General features: G+C 47.9%; 1 protein-coding gene across 3 annotated transcripts in view; it reads left to right on the top strand.

Annotated features, from left to right (window-relative positions):
* The first annotated feature begins 5,081 nt into the window (after positions 1-5,081).
* The window catches only part of Tet (tet methylcytosine dioxygenase-like), a 173,259-nt gene continuing 155,961 nt past the window's right edge, over positions 5,082-22,379 (top strand). For 2 of the 3 annotated variants that reach the window (XM_076786721.1, XM_076786720.1), the window contains exon 1: positions 7,115-7,296. The gene's annotated coding sequence lies outside the window, so the exon portion shown is untranslated. Of the gene's footprint in view, positions 5,307-7,114; positions 7,297-22,379 lie in introns of those variants that run through there. The other variant, XM_076786718.1, reaches the window with a different exon arrangement.

Here is a 22,379-nt window from a genome sequence, read left to right as displayed (position 1 = left end):
CGATCGATCAATTCACAGGAAAAAGGAATTGTATACATAAAGAGAAACCCTGACACGCGAGACTGGTTCCGTGGCCCCCGTCTACCTGACATGTAGCTTTGACTAGTCCGATATTTGCCGTAGGACAAAATCCGTCGGAAAGATTTTATCTGTCCCTTGGATTCTTTCCAATATCGATCCCAGCCTGCCCCGCGAGGCGGCAGCTGTCGGGCTCATCGCAAACTTCATTAAGATCGAGTATCATTTAATAAGTTCGAAAGGAGCACAATAAACCGCTGAATTTCCCTCGAACTCGAGCGCGTTCGATAGACGATATTAATTTCTCGAAAGCGCGGCCAGGCTCCGCGCGAATCGATTACAGCGTGGCCCGACCAGAAATTTAACCCCTCTGCTTTTCGGCGAAATTTCGCGGGAGCGAAATCTCCGGCACCGATGCACACGCGTTGAAATCTCCCGAGTTTCGGCTGGGAAATTCACGGAATTTTCGCGCTTGCAAACATTTTTTTGAGAATTATCGTACCGTTTTTTAAATTGAGAAATTTGTGACGACCGTTTCGCGACGAAACGGCTTGCATATTGTAGCCGTACGGATTTTCTACAGCGTCCTGGGGCTGTGAAATAGTTAAACAATTGTCCATCAATGTTTCTAAACTTCTTGTACAATGTTCTTTCTCTAAACGCATTGGTCAACCTAGACACAGTCAACCGAGGGTTAACGACCCGCCTGTTCGTTCCATTTATCAACTTAATTATCAAAGACTATGTACCCTTTCGACCATGGTAAACCAGAGGAAACATAAACACTTCAATGAAAAATGGATACAGTTACAGCATGTGCAAGTATTTAAAACACGGTAAAATATCTAATAATATTCATCAAGATGCGTATCTCCTGCGAAGCTCGATGAAATCGTTAATGGAAGAAACACGTTTCGTATTACTTCCTGTTTGTTTCCCACGAGGGTACATAAGTAATAGGTAAGTAACACATAATACCTGTTATTGTTCTTCTATTTATACGAAAGAGTAATGTCGTTATGATTTATAGGAGCGCATGAACGACGCCAAGAACGCAGAATCGATAATTCTTATCCTGTAAGCTGGATGACTCGAATCATCTGTATCGGTCAGCATCGCTCAAGATCAAGACGGAGAACGAAGCAAATTCTTTCTCCATAATCCGTAGATCCGAGGAAACAAATGCGAGTAAGGACGGGGAATGATCGAGAGCGTTATGGCGGTGATAAAACATATTCGAGCGCTTGCTGGAGCACAATGGGGTCGGCAGGCGACGCATTGTTCCGGGATATAGAATCTAGCTGAACGAAACTGTACTTTTCTGTTTTTCAATTTTCATTTTAATTTTTAATAAATAGAAAACTGAGTAGATTGGATACGAAACAGTAAAAATCTTAAAGAATGAAAATAATCGTATAAAATGAATTCCAGGCCGGAAGAAAAATTTGGTTCTAGAATTGAAACAGCTCCGAGTGCACAGGTTTAAAACGTTAGAAACGAACAATTTAGTTTCGAGATTTCGGCCACGTTTTAGCGACTTATGATAGCTGTGTGATGTTTTTTGACGTTGTCGCGCGCCCTAAGGAACGAGAGGAATCCTCGCTCGGGATGCATCCTCCTGTCGGCTGAGAAGCCACCGTGTCGTCGACCCTTCTTAGAAGAATCCCGCATTAATTTATATCTGCATACGCCATTATTATGTTAATCGCGGCGGCTACCCAGCCAGAGCGTCGAACGTTTCGCGGCTCCGAGGTGTTCACGATTAAACGCATCCCCGGCAAAGCCATGGGAAACTCGACCGCAAGGGCTTTCCATCGCCGAGGATCGTTTCATCGTTCCAACACCGGTGAATCAATGTTTTTCACTCCGGTCGCTCTTTTTTTTTTTCAAAAACACTCGTCGCGAGATCACCCTACGAACGGCGAGTCTCTCGTTATCTCCTTTCACGGGGACAAACGGGGTAATTAGGGGTCCGACGGGTGTCAATTTATGTCAGAACTAAACAGTAAAAGGATTAAAGGAATTGAGCCTGTCGATGTATTATTTCCAACCATCTAGAACTATGAAAGAAAGAAATTCTTAAGTGGTTCTGTTACTCGCAAATAATGTAGGCAATTTTTATTTTACATAAAAATCTGCCCAGGTCTTTCCAAGACAAAGCTAATAATCGCTTCACAATGATTGGCGAAACTTAAAAGATTGAATCGTGGAAAGACTTTCTGGTTTCCTAGGCTGTTATTAAAGTCTCGACCATCCCAGTAAAACATGTGCCTTAACAGATTTTAAAAATTCTTGAATGTGCCCGCACCCATCGTTCGTTATAATAGCATTCGATAAAAAAAAAAACGTCTGCCCGTATACGCTGTCCGCTTAGCGTCGACACCTTGGTCGAGCGACTATTTTCTAGCGGATAGAGGATAAGATACCCTCATGAGCCAGTTGGACGGCAACGATGATTAGCAACGTCTTAATATTCCTCGAGGAACATCTAAACTTGACGTTCTTCCTCAACACTTCGAACCTCGATTCCTCCTCGCTCTTCCGTCAACGATTTTCAATCCTCACGGATGGAGGACATTTCTTTAAATTGGGGTTAGCTGAAAGTTATCTCGACTATCGGCAACCGGTTCGAGATCCCATGATCCTGCGGTTCCACCCCAGCCTCGGACGCGTTTCACGTGGAGCAGGATCGGCGCGTTTCCCGTAGAATTAGAGTTCAATTTGCGAGGCTGCCGAGTTTCTTTTCCGGGACTCGTAAAAAAGCCTCGTAAAACGTTCCTTGGGTTCCCTGCCCGTGGCCCAGAAACTGTCGGCAACCAATCCGTAGCTTCATCCTCTATTTTCCCTCCCCGGCGTTGTGTCGCTAACGATTTATTCCGACGAGCCTCTCTCCGATTCGATATCAACGACTTTTCGGGCCCGGAGGCCACACCGGCAACCCTTCCACCCCCCTTGCCCTGGTTTGTCCGTGTTATCCCTTACACACACCCGCCAGAAATCGGGGATGCCAGAAGGAAGCGTCGGCAACGATTGACACGCGGCGTGTCCTTCCTGCGGCCGCCTTTGTCGATGGGCGTTCATTCTGAAATTTGGGTTACTGAACCTGATTAACCCTTTCGCACGGTGGAGGCCGCTCGAGCGGAAAGAATCGCGGCGCGTTTCTGGTCAACGGAATCGGACATCCTTTCTTGGGTCAACGGATCGCTAAATGCTTCGTGGAGCACTGGCTCAGAAACTTGGCCCGACTGGACTGACTCGTATACCAATTCTTAGCTACCTTTCTAAACTCTCCAACCTTTGTTAGATCATTGCAAAAGTCTTGATACGATTTTCCGTTTAATTTGCTCTGTATTACAAAAAATATTACAATCAGTCAATTAAGCAGTTACCATCGTCTCCTATCACTCTTTTCCGACATTCTGGTGGCAGAAACTTTTTTATAAACACTGGCCGATTTTACGTTGACGGAACAACTAACGTGATTTTTCAAAGCTTCTACAAACGTACAATTTTGTCCATTTAAACCTTTTTGCAAAGACCGAAAGAGGTAGAAATCTGACGGTGCAATGTCTGGAGAGTAGACAGGATACAATGTCTTTTGTTGAAATTCGTAGATTTATTTACAGTAACTCACGGATTAAATTGTCGTCAATTTCGCTTGGCTGGTCCGATAAATCACATTCGCGAACCATCATCGTTTCACATACAGCGGATCTTCATACAAAATCAAAATTTTCTACCTAAAATGCAACAAACTGGAGTGAAATAGAAATTTATTTTCTCTCTCAATATGTTTAATAAGTAGAAAATAATACAACAGTATTTTTAAATTCTGTCAATGTATTTACTGATTTTAAATTACACCTACTCATTTTTTCGTAAGTGCATAAAATCCGCTGTTTTCTAAACAGACAGATAAACTTCGCTGTTATTATGCCATTTTCTAAATGTGTTACAATATGGAGACACGAGGCTTCACATTGGAAGTAAGGAATAGGCCGATCCTCGAGTTCATTTAAATGCATAACAATTTTTTCGTAGATATTTTTAAGCAACCTGTTTTTAGGAAAGCAGTCTATTAGGTGAATGCTGAAATAAGTCACCCTGGTACGAAGTTCTCTACATGTTCTAAGCTTCGACATGGTTAGCAAGGCTGCGAAGCTCACATACAAATGTGTCAACCCCGTGAATGTGTACATCGTACCAGTAGAGCAGGATACATCAATAGAACTTGTCGTCTATACAAATTCCCAGGACTTTTAAAAATCGTCAAACAGCAAAGGAGTTCGCCTAGCCGAGCCCTCGGGGCGCCAAAGGAATATACTCGGCAAACTAAATTCCCCGAAGCTGACACATTTTCCGGTACATTTTTCCCGGGCGAAACGATTGCGCAACGAGGAGCAATCGAAGAGAAGCCGGGCACGTAACGAGAGAAAGCGTCATCGGGAAAGAGGAATCAGAAGAAGAAGGCGAAAAGCTTTTGCGTTCGGTCGAAGCAGGTTCGCAGCATCCCCTTGTTGCTTAGGCATCGCGCGAGGGGTTGTAGCCGTCGTTATTGCGCATGCGTGGTTCTTCCCTCTCCCCTCGACGCGCGATCTGCCCCCACCCTAGGGAACGCATCGAAATCTTTCGTACTCCGTCTTGTATTCGGTCAACTAACTCGGCTCGCTCTTTCTCTCTCTCTCTCTCCCTGTTACTCCCTGTGTCCTCTGTCTCTCTCTGTTGATTGTCACGCAAAGGAAGGGAGAGCGGGAGAGAGAAAGAGAGAGGGAGAGAGAGAGAGAGAGAGAGAGAGAGAGAGCGAGCGTGCACGAGCGTACGCTCGAGTTCCCCCTCTCCCTTTCCCTCGGCCGGCGATGGTCCTGGCCGTATCCTGGGTTCCCGCCATGACGAACGGGATGACACCCGAGCGGTGCCGAACAGCGCCGAATCGCGACCGACCGCCGAAACGCGGGCAGCTGCGACTCCGCACGGACAAAGAATACTCTTGGAGCATACAGTCACCGCGCGGCGAGCACACTCACCACGGGGCAGTCCGCCGAACCAAAGGTATCTACAGTGTTTTGATGCGTGCTCGTGAGGCCGGCCGACGGTGTCCGGCCGTGAACACGTATCGTCGTCCTCGGTGTGTATGTATATCTCGGTGTACAGTACCTTCTCCACGGACCCGCCGGAGTGATAAAACGTTCTCTACGTATACCGGCCGACCGCCGAAGAGATCGAGGGGTTGCAAAGCAAAGCTCTCGTTGGATTTCGAACGGAGTTAACCGAGTGAGAATACATAACGGGTGAGAGCGTAATACCGATAGATAGCAAAGAAAGAGAAACGGGAACGTACGTGTGTGCGGTGTGTATTTGGAAACGCGAGTTTTGATCCGTGGGCCTGGCCATCGGCGCGTCGAAAGAAAAAAAGGTGATCCCTCGCGGAGAAAGCGTTCGGGTGCGTTGCTAATAACCTGCACACACGTGTCGCTGTCCTCGGTGGTCTGGCGAGTTCCGGAGGACCAACCTCCGCAGCTGTGGGAATAAGCAGAGTGTTGGATCCGGAAAGGTAGACCGGACGGTTCCATGTGCGATGATAAGACGAAAGTTGGGAGTGATGAAATCGCGGTATCCACGGCATCGTTCGCGAGTTATTAAACGATTCAAAGTCGGCCAATAGCGGCGCGCGAGTTGGGCCTCTGTCTCTCGCTCGGTACGTCACTGTGCGCGCTCCTTCTAACCTGACTTACGCGCGCCACTATTGGCGGATCGGAGTATGTAGTTTTTCATCGTTGTTAGTGTTTGAAAATGGAGCATCCGAGTGAGTTTCATCGCTCTTGATTTTCGTCTTGTTTTGGGTCGAAGACTCACGGCCTAGGAGTATCTATGTATTACATGATCGAGGGCTCTATATGTACGTATACGCACGGTGATACTAAACCGAGGAACAGTGGGGAAACGGAGCGACAGTTCGTGGTGAATCGAAGGGCCAGAATAGGGGGTTTGGGGAAATTCGGGGTGGGGAGGGGGGGACAGTGTCGAATAGTTTTCGTGATCGTGGACGAAGGTTCGCACGCCCTGCGTTACCGATCGAGGGAAAAATTTTGGGAACGTAACGTCGTCGCTGGCAGCAGGGCTAGTGGAACGGTAGTGGCAGCGCGGCAACGACAGCGACAGCGACAACGGCAACGACGGCGACAGGCCGACCGGACGGGTGGAGTGCACAGCAAGAGGGAGAGAGCGCGCGTGTAGGATAACTCTCGCTTTCGTTCGGCTCTGGTTCTCTCTGTCTCTCGTTCTCTCCTCTGTCCTTCTCTACCTTCTCTCTTTCTACTCCTTTCTTTTCTCTCTTGCTCGCCGGTCGCCACGAAGAACGGAGAGTGAGAGAGAAATAGTAAGGGACTGCAAGAAGGAGAGCGAGAGAGAACCGTTGCGGGACGGAGCTGGAGCTATTCGCCAAGAAAGAAAGAGAGAAAGAAAAAGGGTGATAGAGAGAGCGAGAGAGCTCGTCCAACCGAAGAAATCGGGAAGGAGAAGGGTAAGTGCGCGAGCCTGTAGTTTCCGTGGATATGTGTGCCCGTTGGGACGAAACCGTTGTTGGTAAAATGCGTTCCAATTACGCCAATCTGATCACCGATCGTCTTCGTCATCGTCGTCGTTGTTGTTGTTGTTGATATTGTGCGGCTGTCTCGAAGGGAAGCATGGTGTCTGCTGGCAAGGACCAAGGCATGAAAGAAAATGGAGGATTCGCGAGGTGTTTCTGCTGCAAGTAAATTCTTATTTGGTCCTGCGATATAAAAATGCGGAAGTTGGCACCCGCGGCACGTTTCCGTCGTCCTGGCCTCCTTGCTACGTCCGCTGATCATCACCACCACCGCCATCACCATCGGCACCACCTCTACCACAATCTCACCACCACCACCACCTCTTCTACTACCACCACCATCACCACCACCACCACCACCACCAACCACCACCACCACCACCGCCACCACCACCACCGTCGCAACCGCCACCACCACCAGCAGCACCACTACCACCGCTGCCACCACTACCATTGCCGTCAACGCCTCCTGCTAGCCGGCGGCGATGCACGGTAGTGTCCTCGAGCACGGCGTGCACGCATCGTGCTGCGAATGTTTCACGAGTCTCGCGCGGTGCGTCAGACAAAAACGCGTTGTGTCGTCGTGAGAGACGAGTGACGGGCCAAAGTGCATCCCTTCGAGAATTCTCCCGGTGTTTTCGAGACACGGCTCAGACGCTTCGTCGACGCCACGCGTAGTGTATGGGAAACAGGTTCTTAACGTTCTTTTTCTCTACCTTTCATCTATCGCGCGCACACGCACGGACACGCACACGTACACGTACGCGACACACACACGCACACGCACACAGATATCCTCGTCACACGTACATGTACAACGTGCGTGCGATCTTTTTTCGAGTTTGTTATTTGTTGTTATTTTGTCGCTTTTTTTGCCCTTCATCCCCCGCTGGGCGAACCTAACCTAGCCTGACCGGCTAGAACAAACGCCGCTTTGGTAAACACCATTATCGACTGCGGACACCGTGCTCGTTCCTCGATGCTGTACAGTTCCGTTGCGTCAGTGCTTGGAAAAAAATAGAGAAGAAACGGTATCCGAATTTCCCACTGGCCGCCACCTATTATTCGCGCGTTTGTGTTCCCTCGACGGACGGTTTGTTGTGTCTCGATCCGGTGCGGAAGGTGCGTCGATCGCCGCGCGTGGTGCGCGGCACGCTTCGGCGAAATTTCGATCGTTTTCTCCGAGTTTGGGACTACTTGTTCGCCCCCCCCCCCCGAGTGTGCCATCGAAAGTGGGATTTATACATGGTTTCGTGTGGCCGCGGGTTTCGGAGTGTGCACCGCGAAGGATAAAGGCACGAGCGATTGTCGGCGTGTATACACGCGTGTGTTTGCGCCAGGCCACAAAAGGGAAAAATACGGGCCGGGTAATAACGTGCAATTTGCAGTTTACGCGATAATAATCGGCGCGTACGCACGCGATCGACTTCGGGGATCGTTAAGGGCGGCATTTAACCGGCACACATCGGCCTCTCGGTCCGTGCCCGTAGGGGAAAGATCGATATTCCGGAATATGGACCGGCGGCGTTCCCGCGCCGATAACGGAAATCGCGATAGTCTCTGTTTCTACATGGGGTCGCGCGATCGTGCTCGCGGGGCGCTTGCCGCTCCGTTTTCGAAATTAACCGTATCGCGAACAACGTAACGTAACGTAAAATTCCCGACCCGAGGCTCCTGTTTCGCAGTCGCGAACGCGCGATCAATTGCCCTTTCTCTTTCGGCTCTATTCCTGTCTCGTTCCTTTTTTCCTCGGGTTCCCTTTCCTGTGGGTGTTCCTTCCTTTTTTGTGTCGGCGAGAGAGCCGCGATAGGGGGTGGGCGAGGAGAGGGGCGAGCACGGGGGACGAGGAGGGGGGCAAATTTCGGCCTACGGAACGGCGGAACGGATCGGAACGGACAAGGAACCAACGTCGTGGACCGCGAGAACAACGGGCGCCAAGAGATTTACGGGCGCGCACAGTATCCCTTTTACCCGTTCCCTGGATTCGTTTCTTTTCCTTTCTCTCTTCCTCTCTCTCTCTCTCTCTCGTGGTCTCGCGCTCCGTCTCTCTAGGATCTTTTTTTCTCCATTTCTGCGTCTCTTCGGGCCCTCTCGGTCATAGCTGTCGGAATTCTGCGCGCGGGCTCGCCGGTACGCGAGAAAGGGTTGCCGGCGAAGTTGGCCGCGAACCGTTTCCGACGAACGCCAACGGTTCTCGCGAAACGCGAGCGCCGATCGCGACGCGGAACCTTCGAGAAACAATCGGTCGTTTTGCACGGTTGCGACAGAGAGAAGGATTTTTCGCTCGATAACCGCCCGGTATTTGCCTGCCCGCGATACGGAATCTTTATTGGAGTCCCTTATGGCACACTCGTCGTGGGACCCGCGAATTTAGTCTGTGGATACCCCGGTTCGAATAATTCTGTCCTCGCTAGTTGCAAAACTAGATGTCCTCACTGATACGAGCACCGTATGACCGAATGTGGCTAATTATTTATCGATGTACATACTGAATAGAATTTTGTACGCTTTAACCTTCAGATAGCAGACTTTGTTGTTGGACAATCGTTTTACGGGCTTATTTACCAATTATTTCACATGCAATTTTATATACCAATTCAAATGAACCGCTACGAAAGGATGTAGAAGTAGAAGAATGTGGTGACGATCTGGATACCTCTGGGCTACGATAGACCCATCCCTGTTCAAGGTTTCATGAAAGTCTCTATAGACTTATGAAAATTCTTGCAGTAGTTCAACATCTTTTAGCCTTCAAATAGCAGACCTTGTTAATAAGTAGACATTCTTTTTGCAGCAGTATTTATCAATTCTTTTACATAAACGTTTAGTATATTTTTTCTAATCGTTCTCTTACTCCTAACGGAGGAGATACCGATTCAAATGACCGGTTATGACTAAAAGTAGATTAACGATCATTTTGCTACCCTGGGTCACACTAGACCCGGCCACCGCGGTTCAACAGTCCGTTGCAGTCTTGATCGCGTTACAAAGATTCTCGAAGTAGCCCGACATCGTTCATCTCGACGATGGTGGTACTTGCCGGCAATTATAAACAAGCGACTGAAAAATGGAACGGCAGTTGCGTACGGTTTTTCGAGCGACGCCGATAAAGAAACCGACTACACAGAGCAACTGTGGCCAGCCGGACCGAGAACACCTGTCCAACGCGAGGAACAGGTATCGACGCGAATGTTTCCGACGATCCGGGCCGACAGACAAGAGTGCGCGTATTTTCGTTTTAGTTGATTTTCTTCTCGTTTCTTCTTTTTTTGTTTTTTTTTTTTTCGTTCTCCCCACCGCTCCGCGTCCATTCTGTTGCGCCCTTTTTCGAAGCCCGATGCGTGGGCTGTCGGACGTCGTTGCGCGCATTAATCCGTGGTTTAGCGAACCAATTTAAATATCAGCGGCGCGCTCGACGCAATTTTATATCATTTCCGATATCATGTGCTTGTGTGGGTGGGTTTAGCAGTGCGCCCGCCCCCCTTACCCCCACCACCGTCTCTCCACCACCTCGCCGCGGACCGTTACGCACCTCGACACGAGGATACTACAACGACCACTACGGGCCGCCGCCGCCGCCGGTTTTCGATGCGACGACGCTTCGTCTTCGTCGCTCGACGTCGACGTTGACGTCAACCGCGACGAGCGACGACGACGACCAGCGACGACACAGAGTTTCTCCGTCCCTCGTGGTCGTCGACGAGCTGTCTCTTTCTTTCACGGGGCTCGCGTGTGATCGGCCGTCGTGACGACGTTACGCGTACTTGCGGTATATCCCGTGAAAGTGCACGAGCGCATGCGCTGCACCGCGCGCCTTCGTGCCCGCGCACGTGCGTGCGTGTGCATATACGGTACGCCGCGTGTATTGGGTGGGACGATAGTCACTGATCTCGGGGGTGAGCTTTTCCCGCTTCATTTTTGAAATTTGAAATATAGCAGACTCTCGTACTGCGTGGTCAATGCACTGCTTAGAAAGTATGCTGTGTACATGCACTTTATGCGGCAGGAAATGTACAGTGAATGTATAAAGAATTGTTTCAAAAGATACATGTATACATGTCTTTTTTAAGCAATTGTTTGGACGCGTTATATGGGACTGTACTATACTTCTCCCTGAAAGTGACATGTAACTGTTTGGGTTTGGGAGAGAAGTTAACGATCGGTACAATATTTTACAGAGGTAGTATAATAGCAACTTGTTTCAGTTGTACGAACTCATATTTAGGTGTCTATTATCTGAGCTACTGATAGATTTTCTATAAACATCTGATTGTTTCTCGAATTTCTTCTATTATCGGAACCAATCCTGATTATTTGAAATGCTTTGTCCCCCGTCGTGTTTGGATAAGCGAGGTTGCACTGTATTTAGGTAGCTGCTGTCACATATGCGTGACTGCACTGATGCAGTCGTCGGTCTTATTTGGGACATGACTTCACTGTTTTTAGGGTCATTGTACCAACTTCATGTACAGATTTTTAACTCATGTCCGGCGAAGTGTCCACGGGCAAGTCTTTTTGATGAGTTACTCTAGCGTGGACAAGCGGGTACCCAGATACCCACTTGTTGTTGCATTTGCTGCAGTTTTTTATGGTCTAAAAATATCGTAGAACTTCTCTGGGTATATTCATTCTTCAAACACTACAATTATGTCAATTTAAAATTGTACACTTTGGTCGCTTATGGGGTCAAATGCTCCATTTTGCTAGGGGTCGTTGAAAAGAAAATTTTTTATGAATATCAGTCAAATTAATATCCCCAAACTCTAAATTAGTATTATAACATTATCCAAAGAATATTCCAAAACGATGTTACGGGTTCCAACAGAGAAACAAAGAACGTTACCACCACAAATTAGGACCCGACACCTGGTTATGGACACAAGGGTTAAACAATTCTAATTTTCTTATAATCACTCTTACATTCCCTTTTTAGCAACTAGAACCACCATGTATACTCGAGAAAGAGAAATACAGTATTATTAGTAGCATCGTTCGATTAAGATTTATGCTTTAGGGTTGATCTAATGGTAGCGGTAGTGGTCGACCATGAACTGTAAATTAGACCAAGCCCAGGCACTGCTTCCCTCCCTTACTTGCAAAATAAGGACCCGTCCCAATTTCAAGAATGTTTCGATATATTTGTATAATTCATAAAAAATTGTTAACACCACCTTAACCTCGCAAAATATATTTCTGACAAAGAAGGAACATAACTCCGCGTCCAGGTTCGACCGTACCCGCGGCCCGGTCTCTCGAGGTACGGCGACCCGTCGAACAATGGCTAGACTATTCGTTGTTCCCCGTGCTTCTCACGTTCTCCGTCGATCCGCGAAGCGAAGTTTCTCGCGATAATCACTCGGGACACCCTGTATACGGGCAACGGCGTCCGTCCAGCGCACCAGCTGTGGTCCGCTTTACGAGGGGCTGCGTGTGTGAGCGAGCGGGTACGTGCTCGCGTGCATACGCTCGATCCTCGTGTTCGTGCGCGAATCAGTGCGCACTCGAGTGCGTTTTGTCTGGCCGGCCAGCGAGCAAAGCAGCAGCAGCAGCTCTACCAGCACCGGCACCGGTACGCAGTGCCGTAAAAGCGTCGCGTTGCTCTACCAACCCACGGGACCCGCGTCCAGGCGATTTCGACGCCGGGTACGCGAAGCAACAAGTGACCCGACCGGCGACGACCCTCCTGTCGCGACTCCTCCTGGGAAAGCTGGGTCTTCGCGGGTTCCCCGGGTTCTCTGGGTTTCTTGGGTAAGGTCTGGGTGCACGGCTTCTGCGGGGTCCCCAAGTTTTCCAGTTCCCGCGGCCTGTGGGTTACCCGAATTCTCCGAGTTTTCGCGTTCCCCGAGTTTGGGAATTCTCCGAGTTTTCGCGTTCCCCGAGTCTGCAATTTCCCCGAGTTTGGGAATTCTCCGAGTTTTCGCTTTCCCCGAGTCTGCAATTTCCCCGAATTTGCGAATTCTCCGAGTTTTCGCGTTCCCCGAGTCTGCAATTTCCCCGAGTTTGGGAATTCTCCGAGTTTTCGCGTTCCCCGAGTCTGCAATTGCCCCGAATTTGGGGGTTCCCCGGATTTGCCGGTTCTCTGAGGTTGCGAGTTCCCCGAATTTGGATTTTCTTCAGGTTTCCGCTGTTTCCTCGAATTTCTGTGTTCCCAAGGTTCCCGGGAGTTGCTCGTGTTTTCACCCTACACCCGTCGTTTGGGCGAGTCCTCAAGGTGTAACCGGTTCACCCGGCTCCGAGACACGCGTTCCGTTGACGAATCGGTGTGGATCGATAATCGGCGGAACGCTTCGGCCTAACGGTGCGTCTCGACGCTCTCTGCGACTGCACCGCCGTTCAACGAGAGGTTATCAATGGCGTAGTATGCCAGAGAGACTACCGTAGCCCCGTTCCTCTCTATCTCCCATTCTCTCTTTCTCTGCGATCCTCTTTCTCCGCGGATGAATAAGTTATAGCCCGCGACGATGCTAGCAATCGGCTGCTACAAAAACGGTATTGTTATGACTCGAGTAAGTGGATGACGTCAGTTATCACGGCCTCTTTCTTCGCTATTTATTGCTACTTAACACGGGAGTAAATACTGCTTTACGATCACCGCGTGCCACCGTTTTTCGCCTGCGGTCTCCTTTATGTGTCCTCTCTCTTTCTCCCTATCTCGCCCCGCGATCACTTCTTGTCTTTGCACGCGGAGAGAATTCATTGATAGATGCAGAATCACTGGGGACTGCGCTTCTTCGGCTGGCTTTATTCATTTGTCGTGCGAATATTAGAGGGTCCTTAAATTTTCGTGGATGGACCGATTGACTTGGGTAGAACCGTTCGATTTGAACCCTCGTTTGCATCGAACCCTCGAACGGTAGCATCCTCTACGATAAATTGTCACTTTCTAGTTTTTGTGTTGCCAACACGCCAAGTCGGTCGAGCGAAGGCATACATTCTTGAGCATCATTAAGATTTGTACAATCCAGCGCACTGTTACTCTTTCATTCAACTCTTATTTCTTTTTAAAACGTGACTGAACGTTGAACCAAACGCATATGAATGTGCCAACAATGCGATAATACAATGCGCTATTGTAAAAGTGCCTTACCGAGAAACTTCCGGACCTCGACGGGAAGGAGTTTACTCTGCTAAATCACCCTGATTTTTAGAGTGATTGTTTGCCAGTCAACGTATTACCTAAATCACACGGACTGTATTGGTTCAGCAACGATCAGCCAAACATTCTTTAATGTATTAGGTGCGTTAACACTTCGAGTGCCACATCGGTCATACAAGACAGTCACAATTTTCTGTTTCAATAAATTTGACACTCAAATTTACTCACTTTATACTATAATTTATTAAACAAACCAAATTTTACGAAGATCTACAATTTGTGAGAATGTTGGAAAAACGATTGTTACGATAAACTTTGTCTTTTCGATTCTCGTGTTATGAAGTAGGTTGTCTCAATTTTGTGTGACTTTTATGGGGATTGGCGTGGCACTCGATGCGTTAATCGATGAATCTGAAGCACCCGCAGTGGTCGAGGCTCGGAGCTAGAAGCACAGGGCACCGAATCCGTCGAACACGCCGATGTCGGCATGCGCTCGGACGAGAACGCGTGCATTCGTGCGGCCGCGTGTACGAATCGGTCCCTGTGTGTGCGTGTGCGTGGGACCTTGAATCAAGCAGCCTTTGTCGCGAGAGCCGAGAGCGGGCGCGGGTGCGCGCGCTCGCCACCACGAGGTCGGCGAAAGTGTACCCGAAGCTTTTTTGCTCTGAGCCGCCGCGAGAGGAGAGCTCTTTCTTTTCTCTTTTTTCTCCTCCTTCTCCTCTACCTCCTCCTCCTCCTCCTCTTCTTCTTCTTCTTCTTCTTCGTCTACTTCTTCTTCCTCCTGCTCGTCGAACTCCTCCTCGCGTTTCCTTTTTTCGAGGTAGCGAACAACGGGGCGCGGGGTCGGACCCGACCCGACCCGGCCCGGCTCTCGGCCGTTCGACCGGCCAGGCCGACACCGCAGGCTCTCGAACCGCCATTTTTGCACGCCGTAATGCCGGAATTAGCGCACTACGACGCGCCGTCGCGAAAACCGAAAAAGAGTTAACCCTTTCGATACGCAAACGACGACTATAGTCGTCCAACTTTGAACGCTCGCTGTGTACCAACGACTATAGACGTCCAGCGTTCAAAGCTCGCTGTGTACTCTAGCGCCGACTTAACCCGTTAAGTAGCAAGTTTTTTTAAATTTTTGCTGTGAACGGTTAGTATTTGTATATCTCGGACGGTTTATGCCAAAAGGTAAATTAGATTTGGGAAATTAGCTATTGTTGGAATCGGTTGAAAAAATATCCCCACTATGGGGATGGCGGCGTTTGGAATGTATTTAGTCCTTTTGTTCGTGCAATCCATGCGCATGATCCCAAACGGGGATCATAGTACGTAATGGGATTTCCATTCAGAACTGTCAATTTTAGACAGCTTACGAGATAAAGAATGATTAGGCTATTAGAGGTCAAGCGCTTCAAAATTTTGTACACTTGTTTGGCAGTATTTCGCAATACTACATTGTAACTTTCGTGCAGTTATCTTTATTATTATTTAAATTATTTTATGATTCCCGCAGCATAACATTTTTCACGGCTGCCATGATATCAATAATTGGCCAGTCCTTTCAAAATTGTACACATATATGAAGTAGATATACCTTTATCTTGCGAACTAGGATGATTTAGAAATTTCATAGAATTTTTATAATAGTATGTACTTGAATAAAAAAGTACACTAAATAATTTCTATAACTTCACGAATCGTAAATGAAGAAATCTGTGATCCGTCACTTTGACAAGCTTGGCAGTGTAAAATTTGCATAGCTTCGGATCCGGAAGTCAAATTTTCACGGTACAGCGTTTTTCCTCCAAGAATCGACTCGAGCACGCCGATTCGCTCGCGCGATCGAGATCTTCTACTCCACCACACACCCTACTGTTTCTAAACCGTTTGGCAAGCGTTCAACGCGCCTCCGAAAGAGGTAAGACCTTTGTGCATCCCCGGCACCGTCACATAAATCAGTCGGCTAATGAAAATAACGAATTTCCATATACGACATTGAACCTGTCTGCGCGAGGCAGCTAACGCGACCGAGTACATCATCCAAGGCTAAGGGAACACTAAATCAAGCGTCGCGAGTGGACGCGTCCATATCGTAAACGGCTCGTGAGGGGCAAACGCTGATTCCCTGGACGGTAACGGCCCCTGCAAAAACGTCCCCCCCGATTAGATACCAGAAATCTATTAGCGGGTACGAATCAGGAAGCCGCGGCGACCCGTCGTTCCCTTTCTCTCTCGCCATTCATCGCGGCGAAACCGGCAAAAAATCGGTCAGAGAATCGCGAGCGCCGTGGCAGACACGGGGGGTCCGAGAATAATTATTCGGGGTCCGGTTCCTCTTATCTCCGTTTCCGCGGACCGGTAAACACGCACGATAACGAACGGGTTACTCCTTTTCTGTTGAACTCTTTTTATACGGCGCGGCGGCCTTGCTCGCGAATGCTTTACCACGGTGACGGGACAATTCCAACGTGTACGCACTTAAATTGCGATCTAAAATAAAAGAAACAACCATCGACGTAATCGATATACCGTGAAAATATTGTGAAATACTTCGTTTCCACCCGAAATTTCGGGGTCGAATCGGAATCCCGAATGTTTATAAAGTTCGCGCACCCAAAATTGTAGTACCGGAAAGTTTGCAATGTTCGGGTACCCTGAATTGTAGACAAATTAGGTTGGGTCGACGAAAGATTGCAATGAAGCTCCGCAGTCGGGTAGAGTCAAGTTTCAGGATTCAAAAAATTTGTAATCGCATGATTACGATTTAACCCTTAGCACTCGAATGGTGACTCTGAAGCACCACCGGAAATTGTTGTGACATTATTTCAAAGAAATTACAAAAAATATTACAAAATATTTGTTACATTACAATGTTTGTATTTAATAGATTACTAAACATTCAAACACTATATGTAGAAATCGGATCAGTTTCGTTTGAATAAATTGAAAATATTGTAAGACGGAAGAAAAATTTAATTTTACATTGAAAATAGTGCCGAGTGCAAAGGGTTAACTTGGATTTTTAATTTTGCCAGTACTCGAACCTTATAAACTTTCGGGAGCCCGACCCGACCCGAGGCTCGGGTATCCGACATTTTGGGTTAGTACACAGCGAGCATTCAACGCTGGACGACTATAGTCGCCGTTTGCTTCGTGAGGAAATTTATTCAGCTTCTTTTAGATAATGGTAAGAGAAATCTTTGGACGGCAGCAAGTCTAAAGGTTACTTTTACTTGACTATTTATTGTATTGATAAAATTAATCTGCAGAATGCAAGAGTCACATGGTCTTGACCTAAGATGCAACGTGTATCGTGTGAAAGTAAAGTCGCTTGTAAATTCAAAAATTTCGTTGTGCTATACGGAAATAATATTGCAATAGTCAGCCTCCAAAAGCTTTACAACATACTATATAAAAGGATTGTAGATCGGTATGTAAACATTTTCTGAGCTTTCACGAAACTGGAACCATCTATCATTTTCTTTCTTTAACCATATTAGTGGATTATAAGTTATATTTCCATACACTATTTTTATCATACATTCATAAAATCCGCAGTTCACATACAGTGCATGTAAGAGACAATAATAATACAGACTACTTGTAGTCACAGTATACTCCATCGCACAGCATCAAGCAACATTATACTACCTCGCAAACGCCGACTACAATCAAATCATCTCTTCAAATTGCATAGCACAAATCATGCCCTGCAAAATCAACAGTCAAATTACAGTCGCACGCAGCGAGGCTTACAATTTTATGCAAATAGCCGACTATAAATAGACCCGGCAGATGCATTTCATCCCGGCGTTCAATTAATCGAACATTCACCTAAAAATATGCGTGCATCTGCCCAAAACAAAGCGCCGCTATACTTTCCGCCAACGGGCAGCCATTTATTCTTTCTACACCTTGCGGAACTGCATAGAAATACAGCTCGAAAACAAAACAAAACAAACAACGGTAGACAGTTCCTAACTTCAGAGAAAGAGAAAGAAAGAAAAAGAGAGAGAGAGAGAGAGAGAGATTTTCTCGATTCCGAGGAATTATAATTATTTCGAGCGAAGTAGTTAGCGGCGTCCCGACGAATATCCGCGCACAAAAGCTCTCGACGAGCACGCGTGCACGCGCCCGTGTGCGTCTGTGCATCTGCGGGTCTGTGCATGTGCATACGTCGTGCTCTCGCGCACACGTTTCGTTAGCTCGGGTTTTTTCGATGGCGCGCAACTCGTCGCCGTCTAATATTAATTCCAAGCGCGCGGAATCTCCGATCTCTTTCTGTTGGCCAGCTGGGTTTGCACACGCGGCTTCTGGGAACCGGCGTCCTGCGTTCCGCCGACGAAAGAATCCGACGACGACGACCACGGGATATATCGTTCGTTCCTTCGTCGGTTCGTTGGTTCGGTGTCTGTCTCTGCATCAAGCTTCTCTCGCAACGTTCGCTTCTCCCGCGGCGTATTGAATTTTTCTGCGCGCGTACAAAGCGGGCCTACCGCTCGATTCGACGAAAATGCAACGCCGAGGCGCCAGCTGTTCTCTCCTCTCGGCGACGACGACGCCTCTTCGGAAACAAGCTCCCTCTCTCTCTCTCTCTCTCTCTCTCTCTCTCTCCTTCCCCCCCCCTCTCTCTCTCTTCGTCTCTGCGTACGAACCCGACTCTTCAGCTTTTCCAAATTTCGTCTCGTCATCGTTCCGGACCGGAGCGTCTTCCTCCGCGCCCTGCTATCGATCTGCGCCCGCCCGATTCGATGGAATTCTCGCCCCCGTCGCGATCGGAAAACTCATCGACGCATTCTTCATCCTGTACAGGGTGGCTCGAAAATTATCAGAGCGACGCTGCTCGTTGATATTACGCAGCGTACGCTTGCAAATGATTGCAGCTTCAGCTCTAACTTCACGATATCTGTTGAACTTTAAGCGGCGAGTCTTTGTGCAGTTTTGGATTCGAGAAGCTTCGGACAACACTGACGTTGTACAAGGTGGCTCGACAGTGATCACCGGAGACTGTTCGTTAATATCCGTCAGAGTTGTAAATTATCGCGACATTAGCTTAAGCGGCAGGATGTATGCTGATCGTCAGGGGATGGGTACATTTTTAGATCGGAGAAGCTTTCGCGTAAAATTCCACAGGATGGCCCACTAGACTATTTTAAAACGGAACAACCCCACATTTTTTAAAACTTCGTATTCTTTTGTAAACAAATTCAAATTGCAACGGGCCCAGCGACTTTCGGGACTGTATTTTTTACTACGTTTCTGTCAACAACTTTTCAACGGTCTTCTAAAAATTTTACTACTCCGAATGTCCGTTCTTTAGACTAAATCTTCATCAGTCTCGTTCAATTTCGTTCAGTTAAAATGAAGGTCTATTTTCAAATTCTTTTACGCTAGAGATGGGAAGGTGTTGGTTCACTAATGAATATTGAAAACGATTTTAAAGTTTAATCTTCCTGTAAAATTCCTGTTTTACTAGGAGTAATTCTCCACAATATAGCAACAATGGTAAAGCACGGAGTTTTTGGACGAGGAAAGTGAAAAGCATTGAAAGAACTACCATGAAACCGTAAAAATTGACGCGGAGAATAGAATGCCGTAACGTGGTCTTCCTGTGAGGTCCATATCGAGTCTGAGCGATCGAATAGTCCGCGACCGGTGTCTCGTTCGAACGGAATCGAAGCCGAGGAGATAGGTTTAATTTATATCGCGCGTTTCCAGGACTGCTGGAACGATAAAACATCTCGGCAGAAGTTGGAAAGTTTCGCGTCAGCCCGGCAAGACGGACGCCGATACGAGACCGATCGATTTCCAGCCGCGTTTCCAACCCGACGACGATTTATATACGCTGGAAGCCGTCGCGTCGGTCGACGTCGTCGTCGGCGTCGGCGTCGGCGTCGGCGTCGGCGATCGCCCGTGCTCCCGCGGATTACCAACTTCTTCGAATTTCTTCCCGACGCGATGGTGGTCGATCCCTCGATCCTTTTTATCGAAGACTAGGAACGCGACCGAGCATCTTTTGCCGAAGCGCGCGCGCACGCACACACACACACACACACACACACACACACACACACACACACACACACACACACACACACACACACACAGAGGGTACTATCGGGGCCTCAGCCAGTTCCACGACCTTTAAAGACTAAAGTTCGCGGCATTCGGTCTAGACTAGATTTATAGTCCTCCAGGAAAGTTCAATCGCCTGTGGCCTGCGTGCACAGGTATTTCGACATCCAAGTTGGTGGAGCCCCTGATCACGAGACTCCTTCTTCAGCCTTCTAATGGGAACGTCTTCGCTTCGATAGTTAGCGATTAGAGTCTGCGACGCATTCATTAGTAGACGCGGCCTTCACTGTTCTTTCGCTTATTTGGTATCTGGTGGTTGCTTTATGGACTTCATTGGTGATCTAAGCTTTCTTTTCGAGTCCATCTCCCGGCTCTTTTAGGCAAATTGGTGATCCTTCAATTCCTGAGTTTGTCAGTTTCAAAGATTTAGCAGCCACGTTGCCCGAAGTCGACGTAGATTTAGATTCAGACTTTCAGAAATCAGATAAAAACAGTACAGGGTTTCTTAATTAATTTTTCAACGGAGATAGCAATTTCATTCGTGAATTAACAGGTTACTTCAAAGAACATGGTTCGTACCAAGGCATGAAAATTGTTCAAAACAAATAGTTTCAAAAATGTGTGAACAATAAATGAGTACCTAAGGATGACTGTAACTATTGCTATCATAAAATCGTCAAAAGCAAACTAATGAATAGAAATCGAATGGAGCTAATGAAACTTCAGTACAACCCTCAAATACAAGCATCAACTAGACAACTATTAGCACAAAAATAATTTGCTCAAGGGTTGCTATCAATCAAAGAAGAAGAGGTCCTCTCACCGAATTAAACAAACTCACGATTCACCAATTAACCTCGGAGCCTCTTTAATCCCCGTCAAATTGATCTCTCATCAAAATTGGAGGGTCCACTCCAGCATCCCTTGTTGATACCTCCGAAACCACCCCCGCGAGAATATCCCCAACATCCAGGTAGCCGAGATGCCCTACTTCCGTCGACATCTAGCCCACGGTATCTACCAACGACCCACACAGAAGCTTCTTTATGATTTTCTGATGTGCAGATATTCAGCGCTATCAAACGCGAAAATATTGAAACCTCCCTGATGACCGAGATACCCTAATTCTATCAACACCGAGACATTTCCAATATCTGAAAATATTGAATCAGCGGCACTGCTAGGCCCGTTCGGTTTTGTATCTGTACGGGACGGTTTTGTAGGTCACAAACCCCGTTTGCATCTTACCTGAACACCCGCGCAACCAGTTTCCCAGTGCCCAAAGGTCTCGAGCGAGCAAGGTCAGGCCACGTGTCGGAAGCGCGAAATGCTTGGAACACGGGCGGGAGGAATCCTCTCTGGGCCGGGTCGGGTCGGGCCGGGCCGGGCCGGTTTGATTTCGCGCGCGTGGTGTGTGCTGCACTGTGCGCGCGTTCGCGATCAGCGCAAGCGAAAGTGCAAACGACAGTGCAAGTTTCCAACGATAGCGAAAGCTCCGGCGGGCACACACAGCTGTAGTAAAGCTATTAGAGAGAGTTTTGCGGCTGGCGCGTCACGACCACGCGCGCGGGCTGGAAAACCGTCGTCCGTGAGATAGCGAGAGCTGTTGCTCTCTCTATGTACAACCGGGCATTATGTACATCCACGAGCCGTGCAAAAGCACGGTGTGTCGCTGCGTCCGTGTGCACGCAACTACGTGTATGTACGCGCGCGCGCGGATGTATTCGAGTGACGGCCCAGACACACGCGTCTGCAGATCTACGCGTTACACGAGCCCGGAGTTTCAGTTCTCGCGCGCGTGTTGCATGTACGCGCGCGGCGAACGACGAGACAAACCCGCGGAGAGAGGAAGAGAGTGAGAGAGAGAGAGAGATGGAGGGGGAAAAGGGGTGAGGGGTGGGGCTAAATGCCGGTCGATATCTCACGGAGGGCCAACATCGGTTTTCGACGATGGCTTCGAACCTCTTCTGAACAACGAAACGAGCAATCGAGTGTTGGCGGGATAAGGGTGTAGGGGATGAGCTCTTGTTGATTACGGGGAAGAAATTAGCACCCTGGTGTTGGCAGGGGTGGCGGGTTCTACGTATTTTGGGAGGTATTGGTTTGAGGGGTGGTTTTGGGTACTTGACCTCCTGGGGAGGAGTTGGAGATGGTCTTGCTGTGGGTGGGTCTGTTTTGATCCAAATCGTACAGGGTCATACGTTGATTCACACGTCTTAACCACTGCTTTCGTATGAATCAATTTTATAATCAATTAATGAAGGTGGATTGGTTTAATGGTCTTGCGGTCGGTGGGTCTGTTTTGATCCAGATTTTGATTTTATATGAATTCATGTGTTCCAATCACTGATTTTGAATGAGACAGTTTGAAAATTAATTAGATTTATGAATAAAGTGTATAGTATAAAAGGGTGCATCTTCGTCTAGCATGATTTGCTTCAAGGAATAATTGAACACGAATTTTGAACATCGTGATCACGGCAATAGCAGAGTTTGTTACTAAATATTTTCCTTTTTAGTTGATAGCAAATTTGAAGTCACTGAGTATAGATAGTATGATTGTATTGAATGCGAGGCAGTTGCATCCTTATCAGGCCGCAGTTGTTGGGT

Source organism: Halictus rubicundus, chromosome 4 (genome assembly GCF_050948215.1).
Source record: "Halictus rubicundus isolate RS-2024b chromosome 4, iyHalRubi1_principal, whole genome shotgun sequence".
In the NCBI taxonomy this organism is placed as follows: Eukaryota; Metazoa; Arthropoda; class Insecta; order Hymenoptera; family Halictidae; genus Halictus; species Halictus rubicundus.
Note: the sequence above shows the minus strand (reverse complement) of the source record. Positions and strands in the feature narration are given on the sequence as shown.